The sequence below is a fragment of the Cyprinodon variegatus genome, unplaced genomic scaffold, assembly GCF_000732505.1.
Source record: "Cyprinodon variegatus isolate N-32 unplaced genomic scaffold, C_variegatus-1.0 Scaffold227, whole genome shotgun sequence".
Taxonomy (NCBI): Eukaryota; Metazoa; Chordata; class Actinopteri; order Cyprinodontiformes; family Cyprinodontidae; genus Cyprinodon; species Cyprinodon variegatus.
Genome location: NW_015150680.1, coordinates 796,677 through 820,860, shown reverse-complemented (window position 1 = coordinate 820,860; position 24,184 = coordinate 796,677). Strand labels below are relative to the sequence as shown.

Genomic DNA, 24,184 nt, shown 5'->3' with positions numbered 1-24,184 from the left:
TATATAATTATATACAGCACTCTCAGCAATTACTTTTAACTTTGGGGAAAAAGTTTAAAGGACAACTAAAAAATAGTTTTACTGTACAGATTTGTTTTCTAACTGTTTTTACTGACGGTCTGGGTGAGTGATAGCAAGATATTTACATTTTTTCCTTAACTTTAAATCTTGTCAAACTTTGAACGAGCAGCGACATTCTTGCATTAACTTCATAAATTAGAAATAAAACACATCTACCATACCTGCCAGTTTTATTTTTCCAACATTTAAAGGTCTTTAAAAGAAATGGTCTTATGTGTCACATCATATTTTCACCATAGCATCATAGAAAGCCATTAGTAACTAAACTAACTTAAAAAATAAAACACAAATACAAAACATTTTACCTCTGATGCGAATAAAGTTGATTTATTTTTCAACTATTTCCTTATATTAAATTTAATATTTCTTATTTAGTACTGTTGTTTAATAATGCGATACAAATATTTGTATATTTTAGTATTTTCGTTCATCCTTACATGGTTCAAATAAACAAGATGTAGCGTAACTTCAATAATTGTAACTTTTTCTTATTAATTTATGTTCCTTTTCTCATTGTACTGTTTCCATATATCATATTTTGTTAGTTATTACTTTATAACATTTTGTTACTTTATTCTAGATAAGGTGTACTTATCTATTCATAAAGGCATTTCATATATTCAGGTATTTTATTACATTAAAAATATTCTGTTTGTTGATCTATTTTGGAAACCTATACAGGCAAAACAAAGATAAATGTAGTTTCTATATTTGAATTTTTTCCACATTGCTTCGAATAATGAGATGTGCCATTAGGTCTGTATGTTGAATAACAGGCTATTAGGTCTCAAACTTGACAGATGTGGGCCGAGACCCTTTGTCTTCACCACATTGGCTATCTGAGAGTGTCACAGGACCACACCAACACATTGCATTCTGTATAATTGCCTGAAACCAAAAATAGGCCAGCAGGCTTGTTGCTAAGCTATGACTCAATACTGAAAGTCATTATGAGCAAGCAGAAACACTGCAGTATAGGCATATGTTGAAAAGATGGAACTTCGCTGTGACCAAGACAAATAAGAAATTTGGTGAAACATAAAACGGTTGTAACGCAAACTTTGCTTCAGCTTCTAGTAACACATTCTAGGTTATGCTGTTCTGTCTTATCCAGTGTTACCTTAAATACAAGGGAAAACAATTTGCTAATCAGGGGAAAACTATTCAGCCTTGAAGTGATTCTAACCAACATTGAATTCTTCTATCTGTAATTTGCTGGAATTCCAATCGTACTCTGAAGCTTCTCTCATCAGAGACAGCCTGTACGTTTTGGGAGGATGAGAAAGCATATCACTGGTGTACAAACTAACCACCATCGCCCTTTTCTCAAGCTGTGATGCAGCTGTAATCTAATCCGGTCTGCAGGTCACTCAGTCAACCAAACAAGGAGGAACAGCTTGAGCAGAGTGTTTTTGGCCTCAGAGGTTTGTAATTAAAGATGTGAACTTTTTGTATGTCAGTACAAAACAAGAAAGAAATGAAAATGGAGGAAGAAGTTTTATCTCGTTTTTGGAGGAAGTCAAGTGTTACTAAGACTGCTGCAGGCAGAGGAACTTTAAAAAATTTTTTGGCTAATTTATAAAAAAACTGGCGACATATTAAGACAATGAGTTTTAAAGCCATATGTTTCTCACAAGTAATAAAGAATGTGAGAAAAAAAATAATATGCAATATGTTATTTGAAAAATTCCACCTTGGTCATGTCAACATTTCAAATGCTAGATTTGGGCCATTTTGGGTATCAACTGTATCATCAGGTGTATGGTGAATGGCTGTCCACTTTCCCAAAACCAGCTTTGTTTTTGCCATAATAAGACATGTACCCTAAGCCTGCACAGATAGAGTTATTAGGTTTCCATATTTCAGATGTCACCAACCTTTTTAAGGCTGAGTGTTACTTTTAGGGTACTGAGTCATAGAAAGGGCTCCTGATACTTATATGTATCTGCTAATATAAGTATTCATTTATGCTTGGGGGCTATTTTATATTGTTGTTCCTTCTGGTGTCAAATAGCCCATCAGTTGTAAAGGAGCTGTAATAGTTTTTTTTCTATGTTGAGCAGAACTGGGTTAATTTGTACTTGTGTCCACATCTCATTTTCCAAGACTTTATTAAAGTAATTTCAGTTGTTTATCACTTATCTCCTTTGTTAAGCTGAGTACATTTCTATTTTCCAATCACACAATATTAAACAGAAATTAACCTTGATATAGATAAAGATAGTGAGGCTGAATGCTTTATGTCCACAAAAAGGGCCAGCAAGAAGAGGTAGATTGCTATGATGACATAAAATATATTTCTATTGAATACAGAGAAGATAAAATAAGCTTTGAAAGGCTACTTTTTCAATGTGCATACATAGAGATGAGGGTTTTCATGATAAACGTTTTTGATATTAATACCAGGAAAAATAATCAACACTTGATACCCTTTCTGACATCATGGGGATAGAAAAACACAGACAAAAAAAAAAAAATCATATTTTTTTAAACTTTACATGGAACATACTTTCTTTTAAGGTTTTCTAGCGGATTATTATTTTAATGTGCAAATTAAAAGAAGTCTATAATTAACATAAAAAATGCAAACAAAAGTTGTCTTTAGCATTGTTATCATGCCAAATTATTATTGTATCCAGATACAGTATCATTATTTTGACAACCCTAAATTAGACTTTGATTTATTATTTGATACTCAACACAATCCTAAATGTGTTGTTTCTGCTATTGATTGAATTTATTTCTTCTGAGTTTTTTTATCCTATACAATTTTATTTTAGTTTTGGCACTAGGCTATTGGAGAGGTATTGCTGTATTTACTATAATTTTCAGAGACGATTTGATCCTTTTATTCTGAACTCATTTTGTTTTAAAGGCCTGAAGTATATACGTACAACTAAAAGCATATGGGAAGAAGGATACAGATAGTGGCTTAGAGGGTTAAAAAAAGTCATTTGGATTTAGAATATAAAATTAAAAAAAGACAATCCTAGCAGTAGATCCTGAATGCAGCAATGATTGGTGCATTGACAATGTTTATTTCTGCTCTACATTAGAGGACTTCATCTGGATTGAAGGAAAATCAAGTTTAAATCCCGAGTAAGTAATAGTTCAGAAATTCTGAGAAACATATGGCTGAGGGAACAAGTGACACACTCAGGCATGTTCAGTTTCATTTTTGTAGAGTTTGTCTTTCAGAGTTTATGTCATCGCCATGTCCATATCAACTTCTTTAATCAAATGTTCCCCTGTTTTGCTCAGTCCTACATTTAGGCTATTAACCAATCAAGGTTATTAATGAAAGGTAAGTGTAATGTTTTATCAGGTCAGAATTGATTATTAATTTCTTCAACGATTTACGAACAATTCAATTGCAGTATATTAAAGAGAACCAGTCATTTCCAGTCAGTTCTATAAATTGGGGAGTGATGGCCTAGTGGTGAGGGATATGGCTTGGAATTCTAAGGTTGTGAGCTCAAAACCCACTCCCACAGACTGCCACTCTCTGAGCAAGACCCTTAATCCCTGATTGCTCTCTGGGTGCCCCATGATGGTAGCCCACTGCTCCCTAAGATCCCTGAGAGCAATAAAGTTCAAAATTACAACAATAACTTCACCTATTTCATAGATGCAGTTAAGATGAATGTAGTTAGTACTACAGCTTTAAGTTTCTGTGCTTAGAGATTTTAATATATAAACTGCCCTCCCACCCAACCCTCGTACTCCTGGGCGGAGTGGGTGGCTCCTTTATCTCCAGCTTGGGTCCTCTACCAAAATTGTAGGTGACCGCAGAAAGTGCCGCAGCCACCTACTATTGAGATTTTATACAATATACCAACAGAGAGTATGTCGTAACGTACTTGTCCTACATTTGCATTCATCACCATTTTGCAGACACAACATTTGATGTAATCACAGCTTTACACAGTGGCAGTTTTTCTGTATTAGCTATGCAAATCAAAAGACTTTGATTTTTGTAATTGCTTTTCTGCTGCAATCTCCAGCTCAGCCAGATTTCACCAAAAACGACCCTAAATATTATTTTGCAAGCCCCATCCCAAAGTCTTTCTTTCAGGATGGCCTGGAACTTAGCTCTATCCATCTTCACATTGCTCATCATCAACCCTATGAACATAACCATCTCTAGAGTATAATGCTATTACTGTCATGTTTAACAGGCATGCATGCCAACAAAAAGAAAATAATTTTTGGTTTAATTTGACCACAAATTTATCTTTTCATGAGGTTAAGTAAAAAATCATGCCAGCTTATTTTTTTAGATTTTGTTATTCTATTAAACAAAATAACATTATAATAAATTCTGGTTTATGGCTGTGACCTGACGAAACGTGAAAATGGAAGATCATACTAAACCTAACAGAGTCAAAGACATGGCTCCAGTCACTTCGCAGGGCAGGCACTTCTCCTGTGGCTTCATTAATCAGATCAGTATGTGAGGGATGTGTTGGGTGATGGACAGTGCTAATTGTTTGACCACACACACCCTGACACACAAGTACAGCACCTCAGATTCCACTGCGAAACAGCGCATGAGGAAAGCAAACCCGTTCACTCAGCTGGTTTTAGTGGGATCCATCCACAGGACAAGATTTGCTTAAAGCAGCAGGTCCACACACACACACTAAACACCCACAAACACCCACATGCTGTAATTTTAGTAGTAGCTAACATGCTCAGACAGTGAGCTTTAGAATAAATTTCTACGCTTCAATGAAACATGGCAGGGATCACAGCAGAGGTCTTGCTTGGAATAATGGCTGTTGACAGGCTTTCAGTTCAGTGGGAGAGAAGTACACAGTAGGTGGTGGATTTGAGTTGCGCACAACAGACAGTAACATGCCCTGGGAACAATGGGAAGAGCTTAGTGACAATGGTGGATGTCAAAGAGTGGATTTGAACAAGGCAGATGCACTCAGTACAGTACATAAAGCCAGAGCGCATAGACGCAAAAAGAGCTCTTGAGGAAATTCAGAAATACAAACAATTCTTAGTGGTGGGCTCTTTCAGTAACTTTAATGGGTCAGGCTAGGTCAGCTTTACTGCAAATATGAGAAACTGTGAAGTACCGGGACACAGATCATACCATTCTCTAATAAGAAAAACCAATAAAAATTAACTTCAGCAACTACCAAAATATTAACAAATTTCCAATTATTTCCGTTCCACTAAGCAGGGATGCATATATACTTATTTAAAAGTGTGCTACACATCAAAAGCGAAATAAAAAGTAATTTCTTTTTATTCTAACAACTCTTCAAGGTAATGAAACGCAAAAAAAACAACAAAAACAGTTAATTTTTCTAAAAATTCTTTCACATTTGTAAGGAAAATCTCTTTGCAGGTTGAGCTGCAGTGTTAAGTTTGTAGATTTTGTCCTCAAGAAAATGTTGCAAACTCCTTTTCTCCAAAGCGAGGGAGCATATTCTGCAATTTACTATTGTTTTGGTTGCTGTATGAATCTAAGACTGAAATTTTAAGAATTCAGACATATTTAAAGTTCAACAGTTTATTTATTCAATGAAAAAACTCTCTGGTGTGAGGGTGAGACCCCTACACTGCTGTGGGATGGGTTTACAATTCTCAACCAGCACTTGTTGCCTTTTATCAAACCATGTTGTTTGTTATTTTGACATGAACTCCACCCTGACCAGAAGTGTTCCAAGTGGTTAAGGCTGCAGGGAGGCCGCTCCATGCTCCCAGTTTATAGAGATAGATTCTCATAGATCCTGGTCTTTAGTGACAAGTATTGTTGTCTTGGTGGATAGACTTTGATCCATAAGAAAAAATATAGGACTGTCAAAATCTAATTTCCTCACCATCATGTGGCCCTCCCCCTAAGCTTTTCTTTTACTGGAAGGGAGGATTTGACAAGGTTTTCATGGGTATGACAGACATACTCAACTCTGCTGCTGAACCTAAAAATTTACTTTTCTTTCAAATGTGGACTTTATAAAGGAAAATGAACAAGCATTGACAGTAAGTACACCGCTCAAAAAATAAAGGGAACATGTAAACAACACAATATAACTTTGATTAAATCAAACTTCTGTGAAATCAAGCTGTCTACTTTGTGAGCAATACTGATTGACAATAAATCTCACATGCTGTTGTGCAAATGGAATAGGCAACACATTTAAATAATTGGCAATTAGCAAGACACACTCAGTGAAGTAGTGGCTCTGCAGGTGGGGACCACAGACCACTTCTCAGTACCTATGCTTTCTGGCTGATGTTTTGGTCACCTATTAATGTTGGTGTTGATTTCACACTCGTGGCAGCATGACTCTATAACCGACACAAATGGCTCAGGAAGTGTAGCTCATCCAGGATGGCACATTAATGTGAGCTGTGGCAAGAAGGGTTGCTGTGTCTGTCAGTTTATGCTGGAAGTGCTACCAGGAGACAGGGCAGTCCACCAAGAGACGTGGAGGAAGCCATTGAGGGGCAACAACCCAGCACCAGGACTGCTACCTCTGCCTTTGTGCAAGGAGGAACAGGAGGAGCAATGCCAGAGGCCTGCAAAATGAACTTCAGCTGGCCCCAAATGAGCATGTGTCTGCACAAATGTTTAGAAACCTATTCCATGAGGATGGTGATGGAGCCTGAAGTTCACAGATGGGGGTTGTGCTCACAGCCCAACATCATACAGGATGCTTGGCATTTGCCAAAGAACACCAGGATTGGGAAATTTACCATTGGCACCCTTTGCTCCTCACAGATGAAAGCAGGTTCGCACTAAGCACATGTGACAGACCTGACAGAGTCTGGAGAAAATGTGGAGAGCGATTTGCTGCCTGCAACAGTGCACTGATTAAAAGTTGCATAAATACAGAGGGGATATTCAAATCATTTGAAAGTTGTAGGATGAACTATACAATTTCTGAAACTTTTTATAATTTGCTCTCAAATTAAAGAAAATAAAAAGTTTTCTTATTATGATGCAGAAATTAGCAGTTGATGCATTCTGATTCTACAGTAAATCTGAACTCAGCTTTAAACCATGTTACTATACTATTAACCCCTTAAAGAGATTTTTTTGGTAGTGCTTATTTTCTGCAATCAGAATACACATGATAGTAAAGTGCCTGAGCCATGGGTAGAGCAATAAAAAGAAGAGCTTATTGGAAATAAATTGGTATTTAAGTTAAGTCATCTAGAAATATATAGCTTCTAATAATCTTCCCAATTCCCCCTTCTTTCCTTAAAGACGCTAAAATGTTTAATTTAATAGGGTGAAAAAGTCATCCTTATGCCTTCACATATTAGTCTTCTGCATCACGATGTGTCACTGCACCGACTATGACTGCTTTACTTGACTCTGACTTTCTGACTCACTCTGTCTTTGCATATTATTCCACCATCTGTCTGTGTCCCTGGCCCCATCTTCAAGAATAATGACAACTCCGATGCAGAGTGCCTGGGGCGTACATCCCTTCTACCCCATCCCTCTACTAAAGCCAGTTTAGCACACTACTCACACTGACCTTGAGTCATGAATTAGTAGGGGGAAAAAAGAGGTGAAATTTGGAGTTCTGGCTGAAGAACAAGGCGGTAGCTATAAATGTATTTTCATCCTCCACATGTGTCCCATTATTGCCCAGGAAACATTTCTGTAATTAGTGCTCCTCTGCAAATGATATATCATAAAAATGGCTCATGGCTTCTATGAATATAGCACTGAAAGAGACCCGGGGGTCTCTTCATTTAATTATACAGCTCACTAAATGTCCCTCATCCATCTGAATGACCTTCCAATTCTTCTTTACAAATTGCAAGCTGATTTAAGTCCAGTCTGCTGCTTTGACCCCCAAATAGGATGTGCAAGCACTGAAGCAACAAAGCATGACTGCCCTTTTCGGTGTACAAAAGCTCCTTTATCCTTTGATATATACTCTGTCTTTTTCTAGCTTTTCAATTTAGTCCCAATCCACCTTTAAGAGCAGCAAGAATGTAAATCACAGAGACCTCTCCTGATCATTGCACTGACAAAAAGTTGTATAACAACATTAGGAGATATATTCAAAGTATTTGAAAGTACCAGGATAAGCTATACAATTTCTTAAACTTTTTCAAATTTGTTAAATAACAACAACAACAACAAAAAACAACAACATATTCATACAGTATTAGCCCCCTTAAGTTTCTGTCTTGTTAAAAACACAAACTTAAATGTATTTGATTAAAGCCATGTGCTAATTTGTAATGGATGAACACAAAAAGCTATGTATTGTAAAATGGAAAGGAGATCATTGTAGTTTTTACAAATTACTGGTAATTGCTTAATATTTGTCTAAGTATCTTCAGGCCCTTTGCTACATTTACAGTTTTTTGGGTTATGTCTTTTCCAGCTGTGCACATTTAAATATTGATATATATATTGTGCCTTACTTGTGCCAACAATATGGTTTAAGCTAAGTAAAACTGGAAGTAGAGCATCTGTGAACAGCAATGACCAAGTATTGTCAAAGATCCTTTCTTAGATTTATGTCTGAAATTGAACTGAGTCACACTTAAATTTGATCTAAACTTTTATTGCTGCTCTGTTTGAAGCTCTATCCATAATTTCATTAACTCTGACAAGCTTTCCTGTCCCTGCTGAACAAGGAGATCCCCACAGCATGATGCTACCATCACCATGTCTAAATACAAATGTAGGTTAGACTTTTGTGACTTTTATATTAAAACATTTAGAACAAGGCTTCCCAAGTCCAGCCTTCAGTCGCTGTAACGCTTAGATCAGGCATGCACCTCAGAAAGCTCTAAAACCTGCAGGACAGCGGCCCTTAAAGACCAACTTGGATGCATCTTTTCTCCATCACCTGAAACGCAGCGGGATTCCTACAGGCAGAGGCCTGGTAATAAGCCACTCCTTTGATTCAGATATGTTGGAATGAGATGAATCAACACGGTTTAGCATGGTAGCTCTCAAAACCTGAAATGTGGCACCCATGTGTTAGAATAATATGCATGCTTTACCTACTGCTTTACAAGATACCCTTAAGTTTGGCATTATAATGTTACAAAATGTGGAAAAGTTTAACAAACATGAATACTTTCAACAACAACAAAAAAAAAAATCTGTACTTCCTAAGTAACAATTGAGGCATTTTGGGGCAACCAGTTAAAAAAAGTTTCCTTTAAATCTTTTTTTAATCAGACTCACTGAACTACTGTCAGTCATACTCTTAGACTCCAAATAATTAAGGGAGAAAAATAGCTTTCATTTTCAAATAATCTCATAATAATTGCATGTAATCACATTTTGTCAGTCTGACGCTGTACTTCCTGCCCCTCATCTCTGCTTCACAATGGTCTACCCTCTGCTGTGCAAATAATACCATTGGTCTGGGAACGACAGGCTATAATCTTGGAACCACCAGGGGCTGCAGTGAGATCTGAGATATTTCAGTTCTTAGTATTAAAGTTGATGAATTGAAGAAAGTTCCTGAAATACTGACAGAATGAGCGACCCTTTAGTTTGATAAAAAAAAGTTCAGAATTTGTAGTCTTACACATTTTTCAACCCACAAATTTGAAAAGACTACCTAATTATGGTAATAAATAAAAGACAAAAAAAAAAGCCTTATAGTCAATATTCCATCAATTGTCGTATACTTGCTGACCCATTCAGGACTTTAGAGAGGCTGTCGTTAGGTGAAAGGCAGGGTTCACTCTGGAAACCCTGTCATCAGATAAGCAGGATGTACAAGCAAGCACACACCCAACGACAATTCAGTGAGACACACAGTATTCATCTAGCATTTATGTTTTTACATCAGAGTTTATACACTAAACCAATGCATGAATGAACATCATGCAAACTACATACAAAAAAGATTTTAGGCTGGGATTTAAACCAAGTCTGCTTGCTGCAAGGTAACAGTGCTAATACGTTAGCCACTAGGAGACTATCTTTGTCAGAAATGACAAAAAAATGTGGGTTAATATCAATGTTCTGTCATATCAGAGAAAACAGAGTTCAAGCAGCATTTTGACAAAGCATTGAGTATTGATTTATTTGGGCTGGGTTGGATAATAATAATGAAAAAAAATAACAGTTGCAAAGGATCTTCTAGATTTTAGCAAAAAGATTAGTGTGGTTTTATTTTAGAACAATGACTAACCACTTAAATTGTTGCTCATTTACATTGTATGGTGTATGAATAGTTTCATAAAGAGCAATTAAAATTTTGAGAAGCCTCAGTGGTGTCCAATCAATTAGTTATTGTCCGTTGATTTCACTATGTCTATTAAACAGCCAAAATATAAATCAGAAAATATCTGATGTGCTTTGTAGGCACATCACAACTCTTCTACATACATTTTCCTACACACAAAATTGATTTCACTGACTTACTTCATGTTGATCATTTCGGTTTTAAACTGATTATGATTTTAAATCTTTACAATTTTATATTTTGAACTTTTAAACATGGTACATATTTCATTTTGTTATTGCCTATTAGCCAGATTGTAACAATAGTATGCTAGTTTTTTAGCATTAACAGTTATTAATAGCACGACCACAAAATTGCAGAGGCATTTTTTTGGTTTATTTATTGATCGCTGGAGGGAATACAAACTGAACTCTACAGAAACTTTCTACAAATGCAAATGCAATACAATGCATGGTTTTGTATTCATTCATTTTACACTTTAATATAGGAAAAGAATAAAGATGTAATTGGAGCACCAGCATTTCGGCTGATACAAGACACCATAGTTAGTTCAAACATTAACTGACCAGTTACTTTAACAAATTATTGTTAAACTCTTAATTTTTCTCAGCATTTTGGTGAATTATTTTGTTTCTTAGATGTGGTGCCACTGAGGACCATGTTTAAGCTAATATTGACACTGCATTGGCCTGTTTTTCAGTGTAGTCCTGTTTCACTGACTGTGACTTTCTGGATGTGATCTCTTCATCCTCTGACATAGGAGCTGGCTCGGAGCTCATCTGCCTGGCTGTGTGTTTCCTGGATGGGCCCGCCTGTGTAGCTGGTTGACAAGTTCCTTTTTATCTCTGCTTCTTTCTACATGTCTGCTTCTGTGTCCTTGAACCCCAGTTGGCCTCGGCAGATGGCCGCTCATGCAGAGCCTGGTTCTTCTGAAGGTTTCTTCCTGTTATAAGGGAGTTTTTCCTTTCCACTGTCACCGCAAGCATGTTTGGTGTGAGGGACTGCCTTCGAGTCAATGAGTCGATGCAATCAACCGGTTTTCCTTAGATAGAAAACTGTGAATCAATCTGACTTTGTGAGTTAACAAGGTTAACACGGCACACATTTTAACGAATGCCGTGTTTTTTATGCTTCCGGACAGAAGCTAAAGTTACGACCAGCATGGAAGGAAAGTAAGTAGCTAGTTTTATATTAGTGGCTGTGCTTAATGTGGTTCCTAGTAAATCATATGCTATTTCTGAAAAAAAACAACAATTTGCTACCTCTCCGTGGGGGTATTAAACATGCTACGAAGTTGCTGCCTAGTTCAGGGAGCGAGAGAAAGGTGACGCGCTTTTATTTAGATCGGGGAGAGATGAGTTTATTTCCAGAAATTCTACAGTAATGCTTTTTATTAAACGGATGCCTTCTCCATTAGATTTAGATGACTGTGACGAGACAGGTAGCCTGGCTGGCTCAGAGGCTAGCAGCTCCCGTTCACTGGCTTCTGTTTTCGCTGAGGCATTCAGAAATAGAATGTCCCAGGCGAAGGTAGACGAATGTAACCGTGCACTAACCAAGTTCCTTGTTAACAGAATCGATAAGAGAATTGATGAGGAATGGAATCATTTCACAAAATCGATAAGGGAATCAGAATCGTGAAAATCTTATCAATTCGTACCCCTACTTCTAGCTGGCTTTGCCTCCAGTATTTTTTTTTTTCCTTCAAGTGAATTTTCTCACCATGTTTTTTTGTACTCCTTCTCATCTGTGTCCGAACTGGAGTTGTGAAAATAATTAAATATCTGAGATTGGGACTTTTTTATCAGCCACATAAATGCATTTATAATAAAGCTGTTGTTTTGTTTTTTTAGTAAAAGGACAAAGTCCTTTTATTACTATTAAACTTCTTTTCTACTGTTAAAGCAGTTGTCTAAACAGAAAATGCATATCAATCTTTGAGATCTATGTGATACTGGTTTCATTTGCTTCAACATGTGCAATGTAGAGTAGGAATTGACTGCAGACATTCATAATTCCCATTTCGAAGTTTCTATCCTAATTTAAGTAGGACAGTCCTGCTAGTGATAGATCCAAGCTGCAAATGTCACATCAAAGAAAATCAAGAACAAAGATTTCCTTAATGATATAAATCTAGCTGTGTTATCTCTAAAAAGCAGAATCCAAAATGTATGATCTTTAAAACAATCGAATGCAATTAAATACTCGTGTCCAGCGCTGTTCTCTGATTTCTTATCCTCCTCCTCCTGATTCAAAAGTCAGATCTGCCTCTGATTAAAGTCAGCATTCGGATGAGAAACGATTAGCTGTATAATTCATAGCTGCTGTACAAAAGCAAAGTGCAAAAATGTTGAAAACTGACTGGACAAATTATGTCATTTTGACACTTAGTAGTAGATTAGCTCATCACTCCAAGTAGTTAATCAAAGTGTGATCCAATGTATTCACAGAAACAGCTTGCATAGAAATGACATCTTTCACTACCACATCACAGTGCTTATGCTTTATCACCAATTTCAAATTAATTTGTTAAATAAACACTGTTAAAATTATATCGATGTGCTTCAGAAAGGACACCATTTGAGTCACGATGTATACAAATAACTGCTGTTTTCAGAAGGGATTTACTGCATTTCCAACCTCTTGGTCATGCCATCTTTTCGCCAATTTTCTATTGTCTACTTAAACATGCGTGTGAAGGGATGCATGTTTAAGTTTTCAAACAAAAGTTTTAAAAAAAAGTTTGCAGCAATCTTTTTGTGTCTGTGGTTGAAACAAATACTATGATATGAAAATCCTTTCTTTTTTCTGCCATTGTTACGTGCAGCTCTGTTTTTGATCACCCATTCGTAACCAGAATATGTTTCCTTAAATAGCAAGAAAATATTTAAATAGGGATATTTTCCTTAACGTGATGTAACAGTCTTTCATTTTTTTCTTTTAAGAAAAGGGCGCACATCTGCTTGGCAATGTATTTTTAATTAGGGAGAAATCTCAAAAGAAGAAAGGATAATTTTCCATATTCACTAATTAGTTCTCTCTTTATCTAAAGGATATGCAACCTGATAACAACTCCCTCATAACGGATGCATTGTTTGACATTTAATCTTGATATGTGCATTAAGATGCACATATTAAGCGCTAGTGCAGCATTTCTGTATGCTGCATCAAATTGTAGTATTCAAACTCTTTTCACACACAAGGCAGTTTGTTGGTTATGAAATCTATTCCATGCATTAAAAATAGCATATTATGCTTCTTGAATTTCTCTTTCATTATTTGGACTGGATCAATCGTGGCCTTGAACACGACCATGCAATCGAAGAAAAGGAACAAAAATGCTGACACGATTGTGATCTTTAAGTTAATCAAGGCAGTATGACTAAATAAATCCAACTCACATCACACCGCTGTGCAATTAGAGGTGACTAAAGCTCTTATTCTTAAAGGATCACAGATTGCCAATTTCAAAGTAATTTTAACTGCAAAGTTAATTAATTATAGAGTTGACCTGGTCTCAGCAAAGACACTAATGCGTATAGTTATTGCAAGATGTTTCACTATTCCAAGCACTGAGGTTTACAGGTCAAAAGCTTTAGTTTAGGAGGGCTTAAAAAAGGGTTTAACTTTAGCTGCCCCTACAGGTATCTGATATTACATGCTGCACAATTTGATCACCTGCCTATTCAATGACAGTACATTGAATGTTGCAAACTTACATGGCATGATGGTCACAATTTTGTGGAATGTGGAATCAAGGCAAGTGCTCCTGAAATACCTTGGCAATCAACCAATTAATACCTCAGTTGTTGCACTATACATTTCCTCTGTATGCACTAATGAAAATCTAAATCAATTATGTGTGTTGAATGGCCAGAGCAGCTCTTCTTGTAGAATCTGGGAACTATAATTACTTTACCAATTAATATTTAGTCTCTTTGAGGCAGTCATGGAGCTAATATTTCCAGATCATTAAATGTAAGGGAAAGTAAAGAAAATGAGATTCTATAAAATAAAAAGTAGCACACTTACTTCAGAACTGGAACCGGACTTTCCTTCAACAAAATGTGCTTAAATTTTTCAGACATAATGTGTTTTTAGATACAATAATATATGCAAATCACAAGATACGAATTGGATAAGATTTGCTGTTTAAAGACATCCTCAAGTTCAGCATCGTCCAGTCATAGTTATTCTATTTGCTGTGTGCTTTGATGGTTAAACCAGGTATATCTTTCATATTAACAGTTTCCATATCAGGATTAAGGTAGAAAAGATTTCCTATTTACCTGTATATGCATGCATCTGCTGGTACCTATCCTAGGAAAAACATGTTCGAATCCATATCTGTCTTTTTAAAGGAATAGATAATGTGTATATATTACAAAAAACATGCGAGTTTGAATAGAATAGAAAATCCCTTTATTGTTCCTCAATGGGGAAATTCTCCTGACTGTATGTCCGCTAGCAAACTGAAAAGAGCAGAATTTTAAGGTAACTTGCTCTTCATCATCATCACCATCAGGCTGATATGAGCCTTGATCAGAGGTGATTGGTAAATTTGGGTACTGGTTTGGTGTTGGTACTGGATCATGTGATGGCTGAGGGGTATCCTGCCAGCCCCGGATCTTCAGAACCGGACAGTTCAGACGGTCTGAACCAAGGATGTTTGCTGGATCCCAAAGATGCCCTCTTCCATTATTTGTCCATCGTCCCAGAAACCCCCAGTACATCTAGTTCCATTTCTCTGTCCTTCTTCACCAAAGAGGAGAGATGGTCTAATGAAGGAGAGGGAGATGCCTCAACAGGCAACATATTCTCATTATGAGCGCGTATGAAATCGTACGAAAAGTTATGCACACTATTTCGTACGTTTTTGGATGTTTTTCCTCAAAAAACCACATCAGTGCGCATGCGCTGGCAGACAGGGAAAAAAAGCAGATCCGCGGACGGACGTAAAAATGGGAAAAACAGTGCAATCATCACTTATTCATGTCTCTAACTACGTTGCTTGCAGTTTTATATCTTAGGGTTAGGGTTAGGGTCAGGGTTAGGGCTAATTGTAATTTCTATTCTATATTCGTGAATGGTGCGTCAGATGCGCATACGACGAAAAAAACCGTCCAAAACGAAATTACGGTGCATAACTTTTCGTACGATTTCACACGCACTCATAATGAGAATAGTTTGCAAATGGTCAAAACAACCAACCGCAGCCAATACTACTGTGTTCGATTTTGCCACCAACTCAGAAGAGACCCAGTATCACATATGTTTACCTTATTACAGCGATGGGGAGAAGCTGAGGATTCAGCCCCGCTTCCATTACTACCTCATCCACTGCATCGACAAGTGGTTGAAGGACAACACCACCTGTCTGATCTGCAGGGCCAACCTGCCTGACGATGACTGTCTGTTGGCCCTTACGTCCTAACAGGAATCTGTTGGAGGTCTTAGAAAGAATTACTGATTATTTATTTATTTATTTGGACTTGAAGATTTTGAGGTTTTTATTCCTTCCATGTTTCTGTTTGCTCTGGGTTTTTTTTAACAACAAATAAAATGTTTCCTTTTCTTGGGGAAAAGATCGAGCCCCAAAGGTTGCCACTCTGGATCTTTGAGCCAGACCCTTAACCCCAGATTCCTCCCCAGGTGCCGCACATTAGCTGGCAGCCTCAAAAAAAAAAAAAAAAAAAACTAAAAAAGTTAGGAACTCCAATAAAAGATCGCTTAGGAAAAAAAAAAAGTAAGCTTGAATAAAAAGATTAAAATTAGCACGTAGCACATTGAACATTATTTAAAAAAATTGGAATCATAAGCTGCATAACATGTAAAAGTTGAAATGTTTAAGGAAAGAGTGTTCAGAGCTTAAATGTGCTGATTGCTTGGCTGTAACAACTAATGGTCAGTGCTCCAGAGGCGGCATGAGCAACAGTATGAGCGGATCTTCAGTTTCTATGACTACAGTTCTATTACCGACTGACATTTTGCCGTTACAGTTTCAGGTTTTGAGTGGGTGGTTTATGCTTTTAAAGTTGTTTTATTTGCATCAACTTTCTCAAACTTGCACTAAACGGATTAAGAAAAAAGATTTACATATAAACCACATTGAGGGACAAACATGAATGACGAGTTAAAGGGAGTTTATGAATTACAAGGGTAGTTTTAATGGGCATCGCCTGTGCAGATATTCTCTTTACTCAAAATTTTACTCTCACTGCATCTCTCTCCAAAAGGGAACCCACATTTGCTACTTTAATGTAAAGGCTCTGCTGATAAGTGTTGAGTAAAAATATTTGGACCATAAAATTAATAATGAGAATAACCCTTGGCGTAATGTGGCATAATTCAATCAAAACTGTAAATGTAGGCTGATTAATATATAATTTCACTTCAGTATTTATAGAGTAATATGCATGAATCTGCACTAAGAAACCCTGCAGTACATAGATAAAGCAAATACTTCAGTCTTTTGACTGTACTTCATGTTTGTTATCAGATTTCAGAGGGTTAAGGGTTGTTTTCAAAACAAAGAAGCTTTGTTTCATATCATAAATACATTATGCATTTATTATACAATAAACATGAAACTGATGAACAGATATTTTGTTTTGATCTGGGAAATTATGCATGCTGCAAATGTTGGAAAGTGAAAAAATATGCAAGAATATATTTCTCATTAGGTCATATTTATAAATACAATATTTTTACTATAATTAGATGCACAAGTAATCAAAATTTGAAAAAATAAAGTAAATGATTTACTAATGCTGAACATGCACAGCAAACATTCAAAGAAAGAGGCTCAAGAGAGATGGGATGCAGGCACATCAGCCTGTTTTTTCCACGCCCTTTGACCAAATGCTCTCCATCCCTACCCCCCTTTGGAGTAAACATCAGATTTTATTCTTTTAACACTAAGTAGGATGAGGTCAGCTGACCAATAGCTGCTCTGCACAAACATGCACATGTGCTGGTCACTTCTGGCGGCCTGAGCACATCTGTTTGTGCACAAGTGATGAGGGAATGCTCAGGGTGTAGCTGTGAGGGTGAAAAGAGCGTTGCTGAGGGGGAGGAGACAAGAGATGGGTGGTGGAGGAAGGGAGGAGGAAGAGCTGGCGGTGACTGTTTAACATGATCAGTGAGCAGCCATGTTCCCTTCCCCCCAGTTTCAATCCATCCTATCCACTCTTTCTAAAAGGACTAGAATGCATTCAAAACCCAGTTAGGTTACAAAAAAAAAAAAAATAAGAATCACTAATTGAATTTTTCATTAGCACTCTTGAAACCCTCTCTATTCTTTTCCACACCCCCTCCTGTTGTTTTCTCATCACCCATCTGTCTAGAAATGTGTTTTTTCTTTCTTTCTGCTTGTCCTTCAGCTTCTCTCTCTCTCCCTCTTCTCCTTCTCTATGTTCTGGTGAACTAGAAGCTGGTAGAAAAAGCAGACAGATGCACAACATCTTGAATTCATGCTCCAATAAAAAATCAAGTATCTTTATAGGGAAAGTGTTTTTGTGTGTGTGTGTGTGTGTGTGTGTGTGTGTAAGAAAGAGGTCTCTTTCTTACACACACACACACACACACAAACATACACTGGTCTAAGGGTCACTAAAAGAGTAACAAAATGTGAAAGTAATAAAACCTTAAGTGCCATTTATCACATTTTTTTTATTTGTACTTTAATCAACTTCATTTTCTTATTTTTCATATGTAAACAAATTCTTTACAGATTGCTTTTCAATTCTATTTTTCCTCCATTATCATATGTTTCACATTTTAATTTATATACTTGAACTGAGTGGGGGTCAGATTATCCTTCCAGGATTATTGAACGGTTCTGATTTGTTGGTACCTCTTTAAACAGTAGAAGTGACAGCCCTGTAGGTCTAGTAAGGCAACCAAATTCAAACTAAAATAATAATAATAAAAAAAAAACAGACGGAGTGAACAACATTTGACGGCATGGGAAGACTTTGAGGGAATAACCAAATAATAAAAAAAATAAAAATACATCAAATCAGTTCAGAAGATGTACATTCATGTCATGCAGAAACGTTAATAATGGTGACAATACATTACGAAAATTTAGGCTCTGGTGACTGTAGTCTGACTTTACATTTGATCAACTTCTATAATTTTCCTCCATCTTAAACTGAAATGCCATCCATACAGTAAATATATTGTACTAATGCTGAATCAGCAGTCGGTGACTTGAAAATTAAAACATGACACTTTCTCTTTTCAAAGAGCCAGTCAGCAGACAGCATCTTACACTAAGCTGCTCTACAGCTCGACTGTTTTGGAAAGGTTCACTCCACTCTTGCTGTTTGCATGTTCAACATATCGTATGCTGCAAATTTAAGACGCCAAACAATTACTCATTCCAAAGAAATATTTTTTTCCCTCAGTCCAGCTACATAATGTTGTTTAGAGTTGCAATGTGTAATCACAGTTTATTCAAAAAAATTTTAAAAACATATATTTTACAAAAAGAGGGTAGATACATTTTCTCTAAAGCACTTGCATATATTGGGAGAATTTTGCTAAACAAACAGTTCTCTTATACAAAACCCATATTTTTACTATATCTCCATTTTAAAACAATAAGTGGTACAGCTAAAATTTTCATTGACAGTATTCAACCTCTTGTTCATCAATGACCTTTTTCAGCTTTTATTTTTAGAAAAACACTAAAGACCTGGTAAGACGTGTAACAAAACAAACAGACATTCCTGCACTGTTGTGGTTTCTAGCCCTGAATCCTAAATGAGAGCTGCATATCAACTTAATATATGTATCGACGCTTAACCTTAGAATTGTTATACTTTTACTTTTTGCTTTTCTTAATTTCCTGCAGTGGGTAGATATGCTGTTTTGTAAATGACAGCTTGCGCATAGGTAGAGAAAATAAATGAATTTGATTGAGCACCACTACAACATTTCCTTACTAAGCAGTAAGTTTTGGAGCAATTATCAAAATTCCTTTGCAAATATTAAAGCTACCATTTTGGCCCCATACACCTCAGTCAAGTTCCAGATTAGTTTGTAGGCTTAGAAATCATCTGGTCACTAATTACCCTTTGTATCACAATGTTTTCGAAACACTGGTGGTGAATTGCATCCTATGCTCCACCCCCTCCCTCTAAACCCATGTTGTTTTTTTTCCTCTCCTTTTTTGCCTTTATTGGCCAACATTAATACTCACTTATATGCTTGGCCCTGCTCGACTAAAAATATCTTTAGCTGAACAGTTTGGATTGCAAACAGGCCTGACAGTTGGTAAGAGAAGTTCTGGCACACAAGCCTTGAGGTTTTGACAGCATGTGGTGTGCATGGCCAGGCAGCAAGCGCTACATAGAAAGGGCAGAAACCTGTCCATTGCCTTTATGTTCCCATGTGTACCATCTGTCTATATATGTTGTTTGTGCCTATAATAATTGTTCATTATTTCATCAGAAACACTGAAAAGGATAAGTGAATGACTCTGTCCATGGTGCTGAAGTCCATCTATCTATCTATCTATCTATCTATCTATCTATCTATCTATCTATCTATCTATCTATCTATCTATCTATCTATCTATCTATCTATGCATGCATTGAGTGTTACCTTCAGAGATAAGATGAAATCCTTGGGTCACATCCAGGGCTGTTCTCAGTCCTAGTTGACTTCAGTCACTAAGTCACTCAAATATTGAAAAATCAAACTGAAAGAAAAGAGAAAAGGAGAAAATATTTGTCTTTCCTTTTGGGAAGGTTAAAACTCAGAACTGGAAGCAAACATAGCCCCAAACCGGGCCCAGTCATCTATCAGTGTGTTAGAATGAAAAATATAATACAAAAATCAAAAACAGTCACAAGATACAAAGGTCCAAGCTTATTTCTTTAGTATTTTCCAGTAGATCAGTTTCTCTCACACTCACTGAAGATGTACAACATTCTTCTTTTGCTTAATTCCACACTAGCAGGGATGATTTAAAAAAAAAAGAGAGACAAAAAGGCTCCAAATGTAAATTCGACTGATCGTTTTCCGGTAATAACGACTTTATATCTGACAGATGTGTTCAGCAGCGTATAGGGTCCATCCACCGCTCTGCTGGAGTTGTTGAAATTGTGCAGAGTGATCTACAGGAAAATAAAACACTCCTACGCAAACATCCTCATGTTCAGCAGCACAAGCAGCCTGGGCAACATGTGCGCTGGAGAATCAGCATGGGGAAATGGGAGAAATTTCGCCATTTCTTTCAAAACCACCACTTTCGCGCAGCGTCCTGGAAGGTCGAGGTCAGATTTTTTGTCTTAGCGTCGCTCCAGGTTCCGCCTCTAACCCGACCGGCTGACATCCAGCTTTCCTTTCTTTATAAATCTCCTCCGATCCCCTCGCAGCCTCTTGCAATGGTATTGCATGTAAACTGCCCGGCTTGTTAATGCTTTTGTTGTGGAAAAGCATGCGCAGGAAGATGGATAGTTCCACGGCTGCTTTTATTAGCAGCTTTGCTGTTATTTCCGCGTTGGCCAATTAATTACCGATTCCTTCAGAGTGACGTCCGATTCTGCTTGGATACGAAAAAAAAAACGCTGCGCTTTAAATCCAATGGAGGTTGGCCACAGTGCCTGCGCGAAAAGTCAGAGTAGTGAGTGCAGCCAATGGTGCTCACTGCCTGAGCTGCGGATTCTGAAGAGAAATGTAGAGTTGCGTGAAGAAATTCAAAATCTATAGCTTGCCACTTCAACTTTTTCACCTTTTGTAACGGTGCACTTAATTACATTTCAGTGGGGTTTTATAAAGTAGACCAACTGGCTACTTCTTGCTTATGAAATTGAAAGAAACTGTCTTTTCTCTTTTTTTATATTGTGATATTTCTTCACCAATACTGTAAATAGAGCAATCATGTGTAATTTAACTACTACTACTATTAATCCACCTTTTCCTGAATGCCTAAGTGAACAACTGGTTAAAAATCATAAAGAGTAGGGAACATACCAGACAATTCAGGGTTATGCATGTGGAGATGTGATGAGAAAAGACGAGAAAAGGTTAGCCTACGAAAAAATAACACAATCTTTAAATAAAGAAAGCAGTAATCAGAGAAGTCTAAAAAGTGTTCATAATATTCTGAAACCAAAACTATGCCACTTAAGTTCTGTAGGGAACATATTTACTGACAAAGAAGGGATCTCATCTTAAGTACCCTAAACATTAATCCATAGGAATAGTTGATACAGTTTTGCCCTAATTTCTCCTCTTAGGTAGTTTTTCCTCCGTAAATGGCATGATTTACAGGCTGTATAACACACGAAAGGATTAAGCAATTATAAAATTAGTTGATAATTTCAATAATCGATTATGTGTGATTAATCTAACTAAGTGTTTCAGCCTTAGTTGCATGGTGTGGTTGAAAAAATCTAGCCTTTATGCTGTAGTTTCCAGAAAAGCTATTGAAGTGAGTACATTTTCACAAAGTGAGGACATTTTGACTGGTCCTCAAACAGTTTAGAAATACGGTGTCAAGTTTGTTAGGGTTATGCTGAGGTATATACCTGTATACCTGAATTGTGTACACTGGTAATGGTTAGGTTAAGGGTTTTATTTTTAGGGTTAGGGCATATAAAGGGTTGAAAAGGAGGAGTCAGCACATAGTAATCACTACATATAGCAAGAAGAGGGTGGGTGTGTGTATTTCACTTCCATTCTAAAATACTTTTCATGTGTTTTTTTGTTTGTTTTTCGTCAAAAGGTTGTGCATTTTAATATCTTGTCTTATAATGCACCTGGAGTACACTTTTACTTCATAATGTTCTCCTTTGTATCGATAATTTTTCTTTATAAAATCATCTCCAGAGGTTCTAAAGGAGCTCCTAGGTCAAAAATGACATTTTTAAATACATTTGTTGATCTTATTTAGGTCATTTGTTTTGATGCTGTTACACAAGTAGATGGTTGCAGAAGAGACAGACACTACAGACCTATAGAAGATATGCAGCATTTTGCTGAAAACTTGAGGGGTTAAAGTTTCTTTAAGTACAGTCTGCTCTTTCTCATCTTTTAAACAGCTTCATGGTTGCGTTCCATTCGAGTCTGTTGTCTAGGTGAACAGCAGGGTATTTATACTCCTCTACCACCTCCACCTCTTCCCCCATAATATCATTTGACTTGTCCTGTTATTCTTTAAATCTACAATCATCTCCCTTGTTTGGTTCATGTTTAGGATCAGATAATTTCAACACCATGCCACAAAAATTTTCACCAGCTCCATGTACTCAGTTTCTTGTCCATCTCTGATGCACCCAACAACTGCAAAGTCATCTGAGTAATTTATCAGATGACAGCAGTCTGTACCGTATTGGAAGTCGGAGGTGCCCCTGTGCCGCTGACTAATTAGTTAGACACTAGACAGACCATAGTCTATAGCCTCCAAACAACCTTCCAGGGTTTCTTTATCTTGCAGTGACTACCTTACAGCTCTCTTTAATATAGACTAGGGGCTTATACTCTGAGTGTTGAAAAACAAGACTGTTATTAAATTTTCCAAGAAGAGATCCTACGTAAGAGATGTATGAGTCCTTCGCATAGAACAAGTCCAAAGTTATGTTTTCTGCAGGAGAGCAGCTGAAAAACTGCTGGAATATTGGCAGTGTAGCAGAGTGAGGCGTGGTTAAAATCACCAGTTATTACCACAAATGCATTTGGTTGTTGATTCTGTATATTCGCAGCAACAGAACTGATAACATCGTACACAGTTTAGACAACAGCAGATGTTGGAATGTAAACAGTTGCCAAAACAAGACTGGTGAACTCTTAGGGTAAATATGGTTCAAAACTAACGGACAGCAGTTCAATATCTGCAGAGATGAAACTTAACACTGAAATGTACTGGATGACATCATCTTTTGTTCACAAGAACTGTTCAGCACCTCCCTTGAGCTTTCCAGCCTTCTTTAAATCTTTGTCTGCTCATATGGTCAGAAAGCCTGGCTGAGAGAGCCATGAGGAGCCATGGATGAAAAATACACGTACTGTGGTCATGCATCTTAACAACAGGTACTTCCACCTATCTATGACCCAGTTCAAAACCCTGCTGTCTCGCACTGGAGGACAAATAACCCAGACAACAGAGGTAAAGAGAGACCTTGTTCTGGAGCTCAGATAGGAGCAGTTAGAAATAAGTGTGAGAACACCAGTAGAGAGAGCACCAAAACCAGGACAGGGCAGCTAGCGATGTCCCCTTCTGGAGCTAAGATTCTACAGGAGGAGATTTGGAGAAGCCCACTGGGCAGACAGCAATCGAGAGCAGGGAAGACATGGAAGCTTTCCGCTGCAGGAGGTGAGTGGAAGAGCACCGATGTATATTAGAGAGCCTGCTGGGTCAGACAGAGAGATGAACACAAGGGAGAGGCTGTGGCTGGCAGGTGCTAGCTATAGAGTTTAACTATCGAGCCCACTGATTAGACTGCTCACTGAAGTCAGTGGTTGGTTGGTGTCTGCACTGGAGGTAGGACAACAAAACAGTCCTTATAGGGCAATATCAAAACAGATTTTTTAAAAGATATTTTAAAAACACTACGCACAAACCTCTTAAGGCCTCACATGTAGGAAGCAGCCAAATCTGTTGCAAATCTCCAGAGCCCCCCTCTACAAAGGAATGGAACATGGAAATTCTTTACTCTTGCTGCAGAATTCGTGTTTGGTGTGAAAATACCTTAAATTCACAATAAATGAAAAAAATTAATGTGCACACTTTACACACTTTACTGTCATAAATGTGAAATTGAATATGTATAATACATTAACCAACCATGATAAACTTGGAATGTTAGAACTGTTTGAATTGCTAAAAATGTTTAGGGAGCAGGGGTTGGAGTTATCTTTCTCTCCACCAGGGAGAGCCATATATGGTTTTA

The 24,184-nt window shown here is 37.2% G+C and overlaps 1 protein-coding gene across 2 annotated transcripts in view; it reads right to left on the bottom strand.

The window, feature by feature from the left end:
- Positions 1 to 20,868, bottom strand: part of LOC107088685 (protein FAM163B-like) — a 28,231-nt gene extending 7,363 nt beyond the window's left edge. Inside the window, exons 1-2 of one of the 2 annotated variants that reach the window (XM_015381005.1) lie at positions 20,206 to 20,868; positions 19,893 to 19,989 (exon numbers count right to left, since the gene is read on the bottom strand). The gene's annotated coding sequence lies outside the window, so the exon portion shown is untranslated. Of the gene's footprint in view, positions 1 to 19,892 lie in introns of both variants that reach the window. The other variant, XM_015381004.1, reaches the window with a different exon arrangement.
- Between the last annotated feature and the right edge of the window lie 3,316 nt (positions 20,869 to 24,184).